Source organism: Euprymna scolopes, chromosome 46 (genome assembly GCF_053919585.1).
Source record: "Euprymna scolopes isolate OS-2025 chromosome 46, ASM5391958v1, whole genome shotgun sequence".
Classification (NCBI taxonomy): Eukaryota; Metazoa; Mollusca; class Cephalopoda; order Sepiida; family Sepiolidae; genus Euprymna; species Euprymna scolopes.
Window position 1 is genome coordinate 168166094 of NC_136527.1, and position 15463 is coordinate 168181556.

The 15463-nt window shown below is 52.9% G+C and overlaps 1 non-coding gene across 1 annotated transcript; it reads right to left on the bottom strand.

Moving 5' to 3' along the window:
• Window positions 1-210: 210 nt before the first annotated feature.
• On the bottom strand, window positions 211-374 carry LOC145271541 (U1 spliceosomal RNA). Its single transcript, XR_013865951.1, has one exon. It is a non-coding gene; the product is annotated as a U1 spliceosomal RNA (small nuclear RNA).
• Window positions 375-15463: the final 15089 nt, after the last annotated feature.

Consider the following 15463-nt stretch of genomic DNA (forward strand, 5'->3'; position numbering starts at 1 on the left):
CGTTGCGATTGAAGTGGATGATAAACTGGTCGCGAGAATTGGCCTTTTTCTGGCGTGTATAGAGACGGGCGATTGGGAAAACAGAAACAAGGACGTCCTTACACACGTCTGTGAAAGCCGAGGACATACAGACAGGAGGTAGCTGGGAATTAAAGTAGTTTTCTGCTCAGAAGGAGAAACATGGTGGAATTTCTGATTTTGATTATATTATTGGGGTGAGCGCGGACGCAGACCCCACACTTAGAAATAATGCGTCCGAGTCGTCCACATTTGAGACGATCGCAAAGGTCAACCCAACCGCAGTGCAATGGAAGGGCCTCACTTTGAAGGAACGACCTAAATGATCATCGTTGACCTTTACGCCAGGTAAGTATAATATTTAGCCCCTCGTCCCCGGCCTTGACATTATCTACTGCCAAGGCCTCATTTGGGGTACGAGGAAGCTTAGGCACTAAGGCCAGTAAGGGGGAGTGGGGAAAAAAGGGGTCTTTTCTAATCCTTAGCTAGACTTGCGTAAGATAGCAAGTACTTTATTATAAAACCTACACTAGAGTTTCTATCATGCACTGTTTCGCCTAACATTCTTACCCGGACCTACTTAAAATAACAGCTCCCCAGCTTACGGGATGGCAGGCGACATTCACGCTGTGATAAAAAAAGAGGAAAAAACATGTAACATTATATACAAAAAAAACTAAAAGGGAAAGATATGTACAAACTAAAGAGTTTTAATATTTTTTTATTTTTTTTTGTGATGGGGGTGAGATGATGGGGAGGGGGGCAGCTAGAATACACCCAAAAAGAAAGAAAAAGAAAACAAATTAGCAAAATGCCTATGGGGGCGGGTTAGTAAGGGGACCCTCCCTACCTAACGGCTGGTCTGTCGTTATGAAACGCCCACTGTCTTCCGGTCCTCTTCCCCCGGGGGTAAAGGGTGAAAGCAAGCAGGTCGTTCCCTAAAGGGGAGTTGAGGAACTAGGGACATGTATGAAAAAATAAATTAGGGTCGGGGATAATAGGGATTGATGGCGTCTTCCAAGATAAAGTACGTAATGGGCGAAATAGGCCTGGGACAAAATAAAACAAGTGGACTTTTGGGCATCTTTAGAAGCTCTCCTAGTGCCAATCTATCAAAAAATAAAAAGCTATGGGAACAGGATCCACACGCATACTACCTTAATCTAGGCCCTATAAAAAGCACAAGCTCTCCACTCTCACTACCCAATATTATAAGGTGAACCTTATATTACTTGTCTTGATGGGGCTGGGTTCCGAGAAAAAAGAAACCTCAGCACCCTAGGACCAATACCACTAGGGTGGAAACACGAACTTAAATCTAGCGCCTCGTCGGATGCACAAACTAGTGTTGTGCACCCATCTTCTATCAAAGTCGATGTGGGGCAATCTTTTCCAATCACATCTAATTTTCGTTTTAAGTTGATGCTTAAACCGAACAACCAGATCGTGATCAGAAACGGATTGCCCCCTATAGACAATGTCCAGACGTGAAACCCACGTCACTAACCTAGCCACCGCTAGGATCGCTAGAAACCCCAACCGTTTCTCCCTATCAAACGGCGGATCCACATTGTCGACTACGTACGCTAAATCAAGTGGCACCGACCGCTCGGGGTCGATGCGAGCCGTTACCCCTTCGACATACTCCCAGAGACTCCGCACCCCGCTGCAAAGAAAGAACGCGTGTTCTCTTGTCTCCTCCTCTTCTTCATCATTGCAGCGTAGGCACGGGGGATAGTAATAATCCCTATCATGATCGTCCCTGGCTAGTTTACCAAAGAGTGGCAGCGCGTCTCGGACTAGCCTCCACGTAATAGAAAATTCAGCATTGTTGATGTAGCTACTGGCAGGCGCCCAACTCCACAGCGAGAGAACTTCCCCCCTCGACAGATGTAGCCGCTCCACCAGCGGGTCTTTCGCAGTCCCCTCCACTACATCCCTATATAGCAACCACCTAGGCCGTGCAAGGTCACTGGACCCCGGCAATGCCCTAAGGGCGGCTCGGCATTCGGTCAGGAAACACCTTTCCCCCGCCGGTCTTCTGCGACCTTCAGCGGCAGGGTTGGATATGAGCCGTGGGAAAGCTTGCTCCACGACTGGTACCCAGGGCGTTTCCTCCATCAGTGTCCGACTCAGGAATGCCAATCTTTCTGCGTGCTTGTGACTTAGCAGATCAGGCATCCCCAAGCCTCCCTCGCTAAGCTTCTGTGTACAGACCTGTCTACGGACATACGGCTTTCCTCCTACCCAAAGAAGTTTGAATAGGAGTTGCTCTAAAGCCTTACAGCGGTCCGCAGGCAGGGGAAGAACAGATAAACGGTAAAGGATCAGCGGAAACACGTATGTAGCACATGCCTCCGCATGACCCTTCAAGGGCAATTTCCTCCGAATCCAAGTCCCTACTGCCGACTCGACCTTAGTCTGTACTTCCGACCAATTCTTGTCCAGCTGGAGGTCCGGCCCGAACCACACACCGAGGATCTTTACTGGGCCATCTGTCCAGCCGAACGCACCTGGAAGCGAGTTTACCCCGGTCCAGGCGCCCAACCGCAGGCCAACGGACTTGCTGCGATTGATCACGGCCCCTGTGACAACTTCATACTCAGCGATCGCCTCTATCACCGCTTTAATGTCGGTTCGTCGTGCGACGAACACGGTGACGTCATCGGCGTACGCGGACACCCTGGCAACTTTGCCGCCAGGCAGAGCTATGCCGCGTAGGACTGGTCTCGCCGCCTCGTCCCTTAATTTGCGAAGGAAGGGCTCCAACGCCAGGACATAAAGCAGAGGCGACAGCGGACAACCCTGCCGCACCGACCGGGAGACCCCAAAGGACTCCGACAACCTACCATTAACTTGCACCACCACCGCGGGATCACGATACAGGGCGGAGATCCACTTGCGGAAGTCCGGACCAAAGCCGGCGGTTTCCACAACAGCCCTCAGGAACCCATGGTCCACCCTGTCGAACGCCTTGGACTGATCTAAATTGATCAGCGCGGCTTCTGTGTCGTCTTCTACCCCCTCTAAGATCGTGCGAATCAAGTGCAGATTGTTTTGAATCGATCGATCCTTCACAGCGTAGTTCTGATCCGGTTCGACCAAGTCGCCGATAACAGCCTGCAGTCGATTCGCAAGAACGCGGGACAAAATCTTGAAGTCTGCGTTAAGCAGAGTGATGGGCCTATAGTCATCTAGATTCCCCCCTCCATGTTGGTTCCCCTTCTTCAGAAGCGTGACCACTCCTTTGGTTACCTGCCTCGGGATCGAGTCCTGGGCAAACCAGTGGTTAAACACGCCCGTCAGAAGGGGCACAAACATGGGCGACAGCCTCAAGAACAGTTCGTAAGGTAAACCATCGAGCCCCGGAGATTTGTTGCGGCCAACCTGCTTCAACGCAGTAATGACCTCACGCTCCGTAACCATCCCCTCGCAGCTAGCCGCTCGGGCCGCAGTAAGGCGGGGCGAGCCAGCTAAATAGCTGCCAAACTCCTGGCCGCGGAGTCTGGGTAGTTTGGTGAAGCGCTCCTCCAAATGTTGCCGAAACCCATTGCAGATCTCCCGTGTCGACACGAGAGGACGCCCTCCCAGGTTATTCACCTCCCGAATGTACCCGTCCGAGCCACGTCTTAGGGCAGCCTTACGCTCAACAGCGTCAACGTTCACGGCTTCGTTGGAAACTCTTTCTAACCTAGCCCTAATTAACTGACCTTCATATCGCTCGCTAGCCAAGCGATTGAGGTCCCCCTTAACTAGAGCTAGTTCTAGGGAATCCCCCCCTGCCACCGCCCGGGTCAATCTATCCTCTAAGTGCCTTTTGGTCCGAGCCCTAGTTAACGCGAGGCGTTGGCTGTATTGGACACAAAAGCGCCTAATGGTAGCCTTAAGGTTAACCCACCATCTACTCCCGGTAACCGCCCCCACTAACTCCCTCTGAATTAGTAATGTCAGCTGCTCCCGGAAGTCGACCGACTCCAATAAGGAGGCGTTCATCTTCCAGTAGCCTGCCAACCTAGGCCTATTACCTAATTTCAAACGGGCCAAAACAAGTTTGTGGTCCGAATGACCTAACCAGTGGAACGTGGGGCAAGATAGGAAATCTGTGTCGCCCCTTCTAATTAACATCCTGTCCAAGTATGAACTTGTAAAGGCGGCCGAGCTAGATTGCCACGTCCACATCTCCCTCCCGGGGTGATCCAGACGGAACCTATCGACCAGATCGCACGAGGCCATCAGGTCAGACAGGCTGCTTTCACACCCTCCCGACCCTCTAACCCCCCCGACCCTATCTATGCTGGGGTCCAGGATGGCATTCCAGTCCCCCATTAAAACTACCCGCTCCGGACCCGAAGAGAGAAACACCTCCACCCGCCGAAAAAAGGAAACCCTCTCGCTGGGGATGTTAGGCGCATAAACTGCCACGATCCGAAACGCGCCGCTTTTAACGGCAACATCGACCACGACCAACCTCCCATGAGCATCCGCGTGGACAAGTGTAACCGTCGCAGACAGAGTGCGACTCACTAGTACAGAAACCCCCCGGCTATAGAAACTGCCATATGCTGAGTAAACATCAAAATCGTTCACCAGCACATCGCAGTCCCCGGCCCCAACAAAGTGGGTCTCTTGCAAGGTGGCTATGTCTACCTCAAGGGCCACGAGATCCCTCAGCACGCGAACAGCCTTGTTTCGGGATCTCATGCCCCTCGCATTTAAACTAGCTAAATTTAAGCTCGTTTCCATGTTTCCACTACCTAGTAGTATTCCTCTACTAGGGGTCTAAAGTCCTCGGGGGTCAGGACGTCGAAGGCCTGACCGAGACTGCCCGTGAGCAGGTCGGACGTAAGCCGTCCGTCTCGAGCCAGGCCTCCCACGTCCAGGGGGAACGTCATCTTTAGTGCCCTATAAAAGGAAGGGTGAACATAAAGTGGGACCCTCCCTTCACACTGTTTGGCTATCTTGCCTAGTGATGGGTGCTCCCCGTCGACAATTTTAAATTCTTTGAAGGCCTTTTTGCCTTCTTCTATCATTTTCCAAAGAGCTTTTGCTCTGCCTCCCCTGTTCACACGGACGAAGGTTATAAGAGATGGAGCCTCACTGAAATTCTTTGGGTCAGTGACCTCCTTCCCATCAACGACCTTTAGGGCTTCCAGTTCTTTTAGAAATTTTTTCTGACGGCCGTTGAGGTCACTGACCGTGTGGCTTAGGTCGGCGGAGCAGATTTTTTCCCCGGGCCAGAAAGGGAGTTTCCTGGTCCTTTCCTCCCTCGGGGCCGCCGACTTTATCAGTTCTTGTTCTTTCGGTGCTTCTATTCTGGGTTTCGGATTTTCAGGAGCTCCCGATTGCTCCATTTCTGAATCCTGGGTGGTGAACAGGGGAGGGGTGGGCTGAACTTCTTTCTGGGGGGGTGTTTTATCAGGAAGCTCAGGGCGCTGGTCTTTTTGCTCCTCCTTTCTCTCTCTTTTCTCCTGGTGCTGGTCTTCTTCACTCTCGGAGCCGGAGGAGCTGCCCCTTTGTTTTCTTTTTGTCGTGGTTGCCGTCGGTCGTGGTGGTGATTGTGGAGCCGGCTCGGCCTTCTTAGATTTTTTTGCTGCGACCGTACTCCATTTACTGGTGCCAGCTTCGGCCTCTTTTGGTGTTTCTTTTTCTTTTTCTGCAGGTTCTTCTGTCTTTTTGGTCGTCTCGGCCGTTGACTTCTTTAGAGGGCAGAATTTGGCAACGTGGCCCGTTTTCTGGCATTGCCAGCATTGTGGCCTTCTGCCCTCTACAATGACGACCATCGACCAGCCCTCGCAGGTAAATTGTGCTGGAATTGCAAAGAATTCTTTGCGGGTCAACCGCATCTGGAGCCGGTAGTCCCCGGTGTGGATGTTTCTGGGTCCTTTTATGGGTTGAATGTCTTCCACGTCCCCATATTGGGATAAGATGGCCCCCAGCTGCTCCTCGATGAGGAAGCACGGTACCCCTGTTACCGTTACGGTGGTTCTCCTCTTGGAGAGGTACTCTGGGCGAATCTTAATGTCTTGCCAGACGACGTCTCCTCTTGCCAATTTCTCGGCATCTTCTTTTGTTGGCAAGAGTACCTCCCACATTGCATTGAAACGCCTGACTGCATATTGGGCGTTGATGTTTAGTTCGCCCAGCAGCACCATCATCCTATCCTTGGGCACTCCTTTTAACCCCTTGCCCTTGGCGTCTAAGGTCAACAGGGATACGGACCTTTCCCGGATCTTGTCGAGGGCTTCCGGGATGACTGAGATGTTGTTGCCCTCGACGTAGTTCTTGTATTTCTCATCGAAGAGCTGCTTGTAATACTGGGGGGGATCTTGTTTCCTTTGGTTGGGGACCCCAGCTCCGCTGTTCTTGTTGTTGTTGTTGAGTTGTCCACCCTGGCGCCGCAGGGGTTGCCGGTGGTGTCCTTTGCTCCTGTGGTATTGGAGGCGAATCTGTGCCTGCGAGGGCTGGCCACTCCTCCTTTCCTGCCGGCTCGACGCTTTTGGCTTTCCACCCCCCCGGAGAGCACCCATCTACCACAATAACATCCAGTAATTTGGTCTTCCTGAGGTCGGTTTCGACTTTCTGGGGGCTGCTGGCTTCCGACTGAGATGGCCTAATGGCTGCTTGGTCGTCCAGGGCCCACCATTTCTTTACTGGTATCCTCTTCTTGCCGGGTGCGCCTTCTCCACCAGGTGTGCCCTGGACGAGTTTCCTCCACGCAGCCAGCTCGTCCTCCCTCGTGGTGTCGACTAATGATGGGGATGATGTTTCTGGCCTGTCGAGGTCCACCCAGGCAGCAGCCCCCGAACTAGCATTCGACCTAACGACCCCTGGTACCGCTCTCGAACTGGGGGTGGCGACCCCCGGGACAGCCCACTGCACTGGAGCACCACCGGATGTGGTGCCCCCCGTCATCGGCACAGGGATATCACCAAAGGTGATGTCCCCAGGTATCGGCACTGGGGTGTCACCGGGTGTGACACCCCCCTTTCTCGGCACTGGGGTGTCACCGGGTGTGACACCCCCCTTTCTCGGCACTGGGGTGTCACCGGATGTGACACCCCCCCCCTTCTCGGCACTGGGGTGTCACCGGATGTGACACCCCCCCCTTCTCGGCACTGGGGTGTCACCGGATGTGACACCCCCCCTTCTCGTCACTGGAGTGCCACCGGATGTGGCACTCCCCCTCCTCGTCACAACACCAGGGGCGTCCCCCATGGTGTTAGAGGCAGAGGCCTGCCTCTTTTTTTTGTTGGCCCAGTGCCCTTCACCGACCCGCCGATTCGGAGCTAGAGGGCCTTCACCACAAAAGGGTACGTGGGTAACCTCTAGTCCTGCCGGCTGCTTAAGTCGGATCCAGACACTGGACGGACCTGCAAAAAAGAAAGAAAAAGCAAGCAGTTAGTGAGCCGAAAGGACCACTCTCCCAAAGAAGGGGTCGGTCCTTTTTGGCTGGACAAAGAAAAAACCCTTAAATGGTCAAAAGGCTGACCAAGTGGGCACCTTCTATAGAGCACTTTGTCTGGTCTAGTGAGTGTCTTGGAACAGATACTACACTTTGATCCTGACTCCGTTACCCGGAGGAAGGTGAGTATGATATTTAGCCCCTCGTCCCCGGCCTTGGCATTATCTACTGCCAAGGCCTCATTTGGGGTACGAGGAAGCTTAGGCACAAAGGCCAGTAAGGGGGAATGGGGAAAAAAGGGGTCTTTTCTAGTCCTTAGCTAGACTTGCGTAAGATAGCAAGTACTTTATTATAAAACCTACACTAGAGTTTCTATCATACACTGTTTCGCCTAACATTCTTACCCGGACCTACTTAAAATAACAGCTCCCCAGCTTACGGGATGGCAGGCGACATTCATGCTGTGATAAAAAAGAAGAAAAACATATAACGTTATATACAAAAACTAAAAAGGGAAAAAATATGTACAAACTAAAGAGGTTTTTTTTTTTTTTTTTTTTTTTTTAATGGGGGTGAGATGATGGGGAGGGGGGCAAACTAGAATACACCCAAAAAGAAATAAAAAGAAAACAAATTAACAAAATGCCTATGGGGGCGGGTTAGTAAGGGGACCCTCCCTACCTAACGGCTGGTCTGTCATATGAAACGCCCACTGTCTTCCGGTCCTCTTCCCCCGGGGGGAAAGGGTGAAAGCAAGCAGGTCGTTCCCTAAAGGGGAGTGGAGGAGCTAGGGACATGTATGGAAAATAAATTAGGGTCGGGGATAATAGGGGTGGATGGCGTCTTCCAAGATAATGTACGTAATGGGCAAAATAGGCCTGGGACAAAATAAAACAAGTGGACTTTTGGGCATCTTTGGAAGCTCTCCTAGTGCCAATCTATCAAAAAATAAAAAGCTATGGGAACAGGATCCACACGCATACTACCCCAATCTAGGCCCTATAAAAAGCACAAGCTATCCACTCTTGGTGGTTACTGCCTATCTAGCCTTAAAACTACCCAATATTATAAGGTGAACCTTATATTACTTGTCTTGATTGGGCTGGGTTCCGAGAAAAAAGAAACCTCAGCACCCTAGGACCAATACCACTAGGGTGGAAACACGAACTTAAATCTAGCGCCTCGTCGGATGCACAAACTAGTGTTGTGCACCCATCTTCTATCAAAGTCGATGTGGGGCAATCTTTTCCAATCACATCTGATTTTCGTTTTAAGTTGATGCTTAAAACGAACAACCAGATCGTGATCCGAAACAGACTGCCCCCTATAGACAATGTCCAGACGTGAAACCCACGTCACTAACCTAGCCACCGCTAGGATCGCTAGAAACCCCAACCGTTTCTCCCTGTCAAACGGCGGATCCACATTATCGACTACGTACGCTAAATCAAGTGGCACCGACCGCTCGGGGTCGATGCCAGCCGTTACCCCTTCGACATACTCCCAGAGACTCCGCACCCCGCTGCAAAGAAAGAACGCGTGTTCTCTCGTCTCCTCCTCTTCTTCATCATTGCAGCGTGGGCACGGGGGATAGTAATAATCCCTATCATGATCGTCCCTGGCTAGTTTGCCAAAGAGTGGCAGCGCGTCTCGGACTAGCCTCCACGTAAGAGAAAATTCAGCGTTGTTGATATAGCTACTGGCAGGCGCCCAACTCCACAGCGAGAGAACTTCCCCCCTCGACAGATGTAGCCGCTCCACCAGCGGGTCGTTTGCAGTCCCCTCCACTACATCCCTATATAGCAACCACCTAGGCCGTGCAAGGTCACTGGACCCCGGCAATGCCCTAAGGGCGGCTCGGCATTCGGTCAGGAAACACCTTTCCCCCGCCGGTCTTCTGCGACCTTCAGCGGCAGGGTTGGATATGAGCCGTGGGAAAGCTTGCTCCACGACTGGTACCCAGGGCGTTTCCTCCATCAGTGTCCGACTCAGGAATGCCAATCTTTCTGCGTGCTTGTGACTTAGCAGATCAGGCATCCCCAAGCCTCCCTCGCTAAGCTTCTGTGTACAGACCTGTCTACGGACATACGGCTTTCCTCCTACCCAAAGAAGTTTGAATAGGAGTTGCTCTAAAGCCTTACAGCGGTCCGCAGGCAGGGGAAGAACAGATAAACGGTAAAGGATCAGCGGAAACACGTATGTAGCACATGCCTCCGCACGACCCTTCAAGGGCAATTTCCTCCGAATCCAAGTCCCTACTGACGACTCGACCTTAGTCTGTACTTCCGACCAATTCTTGTCCAGCTGGAGGTCCGGCCCGAACCACACACCAAGGATCTTTACTGGGCCATTTGTCCAGCCGAACGCACCTGGAAGCGAGTTTACCCCGGTCCAGGCGCCCAACCGCAGGCCAACGGACTTGCTGCGATTGATCACGGCCCCTGTGACAACTTCATACTCAGCGATCGCCTCTATCACCGCTTCAATGTCGGTTCGTCGTGCGACGAACACGGTGACGTCATCGGCGTACGCGGACACCCTGGCAAATTTGCCGCCAGGCAGAGCTATGCCGCGTAGGACTGGTCTCGCCGCCTCGTCCCTTAATTTGCGAAGGAAGGGCTCCAACGCCAGGACATAAAGCAGAGGCGACAGCGGACAACCCTGCCGCACCGACCGGGAGACCCCAAAGGACTCCGACAACCTACCATTGACTTGCACCACCACCGCGGGATCACGATACAGGGCGGAGATCCACTTGCGGAAGTCCGGACCAAAGCCGGCGGTTTCCACAACAGCCCTCAGGAACCCATGGTCCACCCTGTCGAACGCCTTGGACTGATCTAAATTGATCAGCGCGGCTTCTGTGTCGTCTTCTACCCCCTCTAAGATCGTGCGAATCAAGTGCAGATTGTTTTGAATCGATCGATCCTTCACAGCGTAGTTCTGATCCGGTTCGACCAAGTCGCCGATAACAGCCTGCAGTCGATTCGCAAGAACGCGGGACAAAATCTTGAAATCTGCGTTAAGCAGAGTGATGGGCCTATAGTCATCTAGATTCCCCCCTCCATGTTGGTTCCCCTTCTTCAGAAGCGTGACCACTCCTTTGGTTACCTGCCTCGGGATCGAGTCCTGGGCAAACCAGTGGTTAAACACGCCCGTCAGAAGGGGCACAAACATGGGCGACAGCCTCAAGAACAGTTCGTAAGGTAAACCATCGAGCCCCGGAGATTTGTTGCGGCCAACCTGCTTCAACGCAGTAATGACCTCACGCTCCGTAACCATCCCCTCGCAGCTAGCCGCTCGGGCCGCAGTAAGGCGGGGCGAGCCAGCTAAATAGCTGCCAAACTCCTGGCCGCGGAGTCTGGGTAGTTTGGTGAAGCGCTCCTCCAAATGTTGCCGAAACCCATTGCAGATCTCCCGTGTCGACACGAGAGGACGCCCTCCCAGGTTATTCACCTCCCGAATGTACCCGTCCGAGCCACGTCTTAGGGCAGCCTTACGCTCAACAGCGTCAACGTTCACGGCTTCGTTGGAAACTCTTTCTAACCTAGCCCTAATTAACTGACCTTCATATCGCTCGCTAGCCAAGCGATTGAGGTCCCCCTTAACTAGAGCTAGTTCTAGGGAATCCCCCCCTGCCACCGCCCGGGTCAATCTATCCTCTAAGTGCCTTTTGGTCCGAGCCCTAGTTAACGCGAGGCGTTGGCTGTATTGGACACAAAAGCGCCTAATGGTAGCCTTAAGGTTAACCCACCATCTACTCCCGGTAACCGCCCCCACTAACTCCCTCTGAATTAGTAATGTCAGCTGCTCCCGGAAGTCGACCGACTCCAATAAGGAGGCGTTCATCTTCCAGTAGCCAGCCAACCTAGGCCTATTACCTAATTTCAAACGGGCCAAAACAAGTTTGTGGTCCGAATGACCTAACCAGTGGAACGTGGGGCAAGATAGGAAATCTGTGTCGCCCCTTCTAATTAACATCCTGTCCAAGTATGAACTTGTAAAGGCGGCCGAGCTAGATTGCCACGTCCACATCTCCCTCCCGGGGTGATCCAGACGGAACCTATCGACCAGATCGCACGAGGCCATCAGGTCAGACAGGCTGCTTTCACACCCTCCCGACCCTCTACCCCCCCGACCTTATCTATATTGGGGTCCAGGATGGCATTCCAGTCCCCCATTAAAACTACCCGCTCCGGACCCGAAGAGAGAAACACCTCCACCCGCCGAAAAAAGGAAACCCTCTCGCTGGGGATGTTAGGCGCATAAACTGCCACGATCCGAAACGCGCCGCTTTTAACGGCAACATCGACCACGACCAACCTCCCATGAGCGTCCGCGTGGACAAGTGTAACCGTCGCAGACAGAGTGCGACTCACTAGTACAGAAACCCCCCCGGCTATAGAGACTGCCATATGCTGAGTAAACATCAAAATCGTTCACCAGCACATCGCAGTCCCCGGCCCCAACAAAGTGGGTCTCTTGCAAGGTGGCTATGTCTACCTCAAGGGCCACGAGATCCCTCAGCACGCGAACAGCCTTGTTTCGGGATCTCATGCCCCTCGCATTTAAACTAGCTAAATTTAAGCTCGTTTCCATGTTTCCACTACCTAGTAGTATTCCTCTACTAGGGGTCTAAAGTCCTCGGGGGTCAGGACGTCGAAGGCCTGACCGAGACTGCCCGTGAGCAGGTCGGACGTAAGCCGTCCGTCTCGAGCCAGGCCTCCCACGTCCAGGGGGAACGTCATCTTTAGTGCCCTATAAAAGGAAGGGTGAACATAAAGTGGGACCCTCCCTTCACACTGTTTGGCTATCTTGCCTAGTGATGGGTGCTCCCCGTCGACAATTTTAAATTCTTTGAAGGCCTTTTTGCCTTCTTCTATCATTTTCCAAAGAGCTTTTGCTCTGCCTCCCCTGTTCACACGGACGAAGGTTATAAGAGATGGAGCCTCACTGAAATTCTTTGGGTCAGTGACCTCCTTCCCATCAACGACCTTTAGGGCTTCCAGTTCTTTTAGAAATTTTTTCTGACGGCCGTTGAGGTCACTGACCGTGTGGCTTAGGTCGGCGGAGCAGATTTTTTCCCCGGGCCAGAAAGGGAGTTTCCTGGTCCTTTCCTCCCTCGGGGCCGCCGACTTTATCAGTTCTTGTTCTTTCGGTGCTTCTATTCTGGGTTTCGGATTTTCAGGAGCTCCCGATTGCTCCATTTCTGAATCCTGGGTGGTGAACAGGGGAGGGGTGGGCTGAACTTCTTTCTGGGGGGTGGTTTTATCAGGAAGCTCAGGGCGCTGGTCTTTTTGCTCCTCCTTTCTCTCTCTTTTCTCCTGGTGCTGGTCTTCTTCACTCTCGGAGCCGGAGGAGCTGCCCCTTTGTTTTCTTTTTGTCGTGGTTGCCGTCGGTCGTGGTGGTGATTGTGGAGCCGGCTCGGCCTTCTTCGATTTTTTTGCTGCGACCGTGCTCCATTTGCTGGTGCCAGCTTCGGCCTCTTTTGGTGTTTCTTTTTCTTTTTCTGCAGGTTCTTCTGTCTTTTTGGTCGTCTCGGCCGTTGTCTTCTTTAGAGGGCAGAATTTGGCAACGTGGCCCGTTTTCTGGCATTGCCAGCATTGTGGCCTTCTGCCCTCTACAATGACGACCATCGACCAGCCCTCGCAGGTAAATTGTGCTGGAATTGCAAAGAATTCTTTGCGGGTCAACCGCATCTGGAGCCGGTAGTCCCCGGTGTGGATGTTTCTGGGTCCTTTTATGGGTTGAATGTCCTCCACGTCCCCATATTGGGATAAGATGGCCCCCAGCTGCTCCTCGATGAGGAAGCACGGTACCCCTGTTACCGTTACGGTGGTTCTCCTCTTGGAGAGGTACTCTGGGCGGATCTTAATGTCTTGCCAGACGACGTCTCCTCTTGCCAATTTCTCGGCATCTTCTTTTGTTGGCAAGAGTACCTCCCACATTGCGTTGAAACGCCTGACTGCATATTGGGCGTTGATGTTTAGTTCGCCCAGCAGCACCATCATCCTATCCTTGGGCACTCCTTTTAACCCCTTGCCCTTGGCGTCTAAGGTCAACAGGGATACGGACCTTTCCCGGATCTTGTCGAGGGCTTCCGGGATGACTGAGATGTTGTTGCCCTCGACGTAGTTCTTGTATTTCTCATCGAAGAGCTGCTTGTAATACTGGGGGGATCTTGTTTCCTTTGGTTGGGGACCCCAGCTCCGCTGTTCTTGTTGTTGTTGTTGAGTTGTCCACCCTGGCGCCGCAGGGGTTGCCGGTGGTGTCCTTTGTTCCTGCGGTATTGGAGGCGAATCTGTGCCTGCGAGGGCTGGCCACTCCTCCTTTCCTGCCGGCTCGACGCTTTTGGCTTTCCACCCCCCCGGGGAGCACCCATCTACCACAATAACATCCAGTGATTTGGTCTTCCTAAGGTCGGTTTCGACTTTCTGGGGGCTGCTGGCTTCCGACTGAGATGGCCTAATGGCTGCTTGGTCGTCCAGGGCCCACCATTTCTTTACTGGTCTCCTCTTCTTGCCGGGTGCGCCTTCTCCACCAGGTGTGCCCTGGACGAGTTTCCTCCACGCAGCCAGCTCTTCCTCCCTCGTGGAGTCGACCGATGATTGGGATGACGTTTCTGGCCTGTCGAGGTCCACCCAGGCAGCAGCCCCCGAACTAGCATTCGACCTAACGACCCCTGGTACCGCTCTCGAACTGGGGGTGGCGACCCCCGGGACAGCCCACTGCACTGGAGCACCACCGGGTGTGGTGCCCCCCGTCATCGGCACAGGGATATCACCAAAGGTGATGTCCCCAGGTATCGGCACTGGGGTGTCACCGGGTGTGACACCCCCCCTTCTCGGCACTGGGGTGTCACCGGATGTGACACCCCCCCTTCTCGGCGCTGGGGTGTCACCGGATGTGACACCACCCCTTCTCGGCACTGGGGTGTCACCGGGTGTGACACCCCCCCTTCTCGGCACTGGGGTGTCACCGGATGTGACACCCCCCCTTCTCGGCACTGGGGTGTCACCGGATGTGACACCCCCCCTTCTCGTCACTGGAGTGCCACCGGATGTGGCACTCCCCCTCCTCGTCACAACACCAGGGGCGTCCCCCATGGTGTTAGAAGGCAGAGGCCTGCCTCCTGGTAAAGATGGCCCAGTGCCCTTCACCGACCCGCCGATTCGGAGCTAGAGGGCCTTCACCACAAAAGGGTACGTGGGTAACCTCTAGTCCTGCCGGCTGCTTAAGTCGGATCCAGACACTGGACGGACCTGCAAAAAAGAAAGAAAAGCAAACAGTTAGTGAGCCGAAAGGACCACTCTCCCAAAGAAGGGGTCGGTCCTTTTTGGCTGGACAAATAAAACCCTTAAGTGGTCAAAAGGCTGACCAAGTGGGCACCTTCTATAGAGCACTTTGTCTGGTCTAGTGAGTGTCTTGGAACAGATACTACACTTTGATCATGACTCCGTAACCTCTATGCAAGGTAAGTATGATATTTAGCCCCTCGTCCCCGGCCTTGGCATTATCTACTGCCAAGGCCTCATTTGGGGTACGAGGAAGCTTAGGCACAAAGGCCAGTAAGGGGGAGTGGGGAAAAAAGGGGTCTTTTCTAGTCCTTAGCTAGACTTGCGTAAGATAGCAAGTACTTTATTATAAAACCTACACTAGAGTTTCTATCATACACTGTTTCGCCTAACATTCTTACCCGGACCTACTTAAAATAACAGCTCCCCAGCTTACGGGATGGCAGGCGACATTCACGCTGTGATAAAGGAAAAAAGAACATATAACATTATATACAAGAAATAAAAAGGGAAAACTATGTACAAACTAAAGAGGTTTTTTTTTTTTTTTTTTTTTTTTTTAATGGGGGTGAGATGATGGGGAGGGGGGCAAACTAGAATACACCCAAAAAGAAATAAAAAGAAAACAAATTAACAAAATGCCTATGGGGGCGGGTTAGTAAGGGGACCCTCCCTACCTAACGGCTGGTCTGTCATATGAAACGCCCACTGTCTTCCGGTCCTCTTCCCCCGGGGGGAAAGGGTGAAA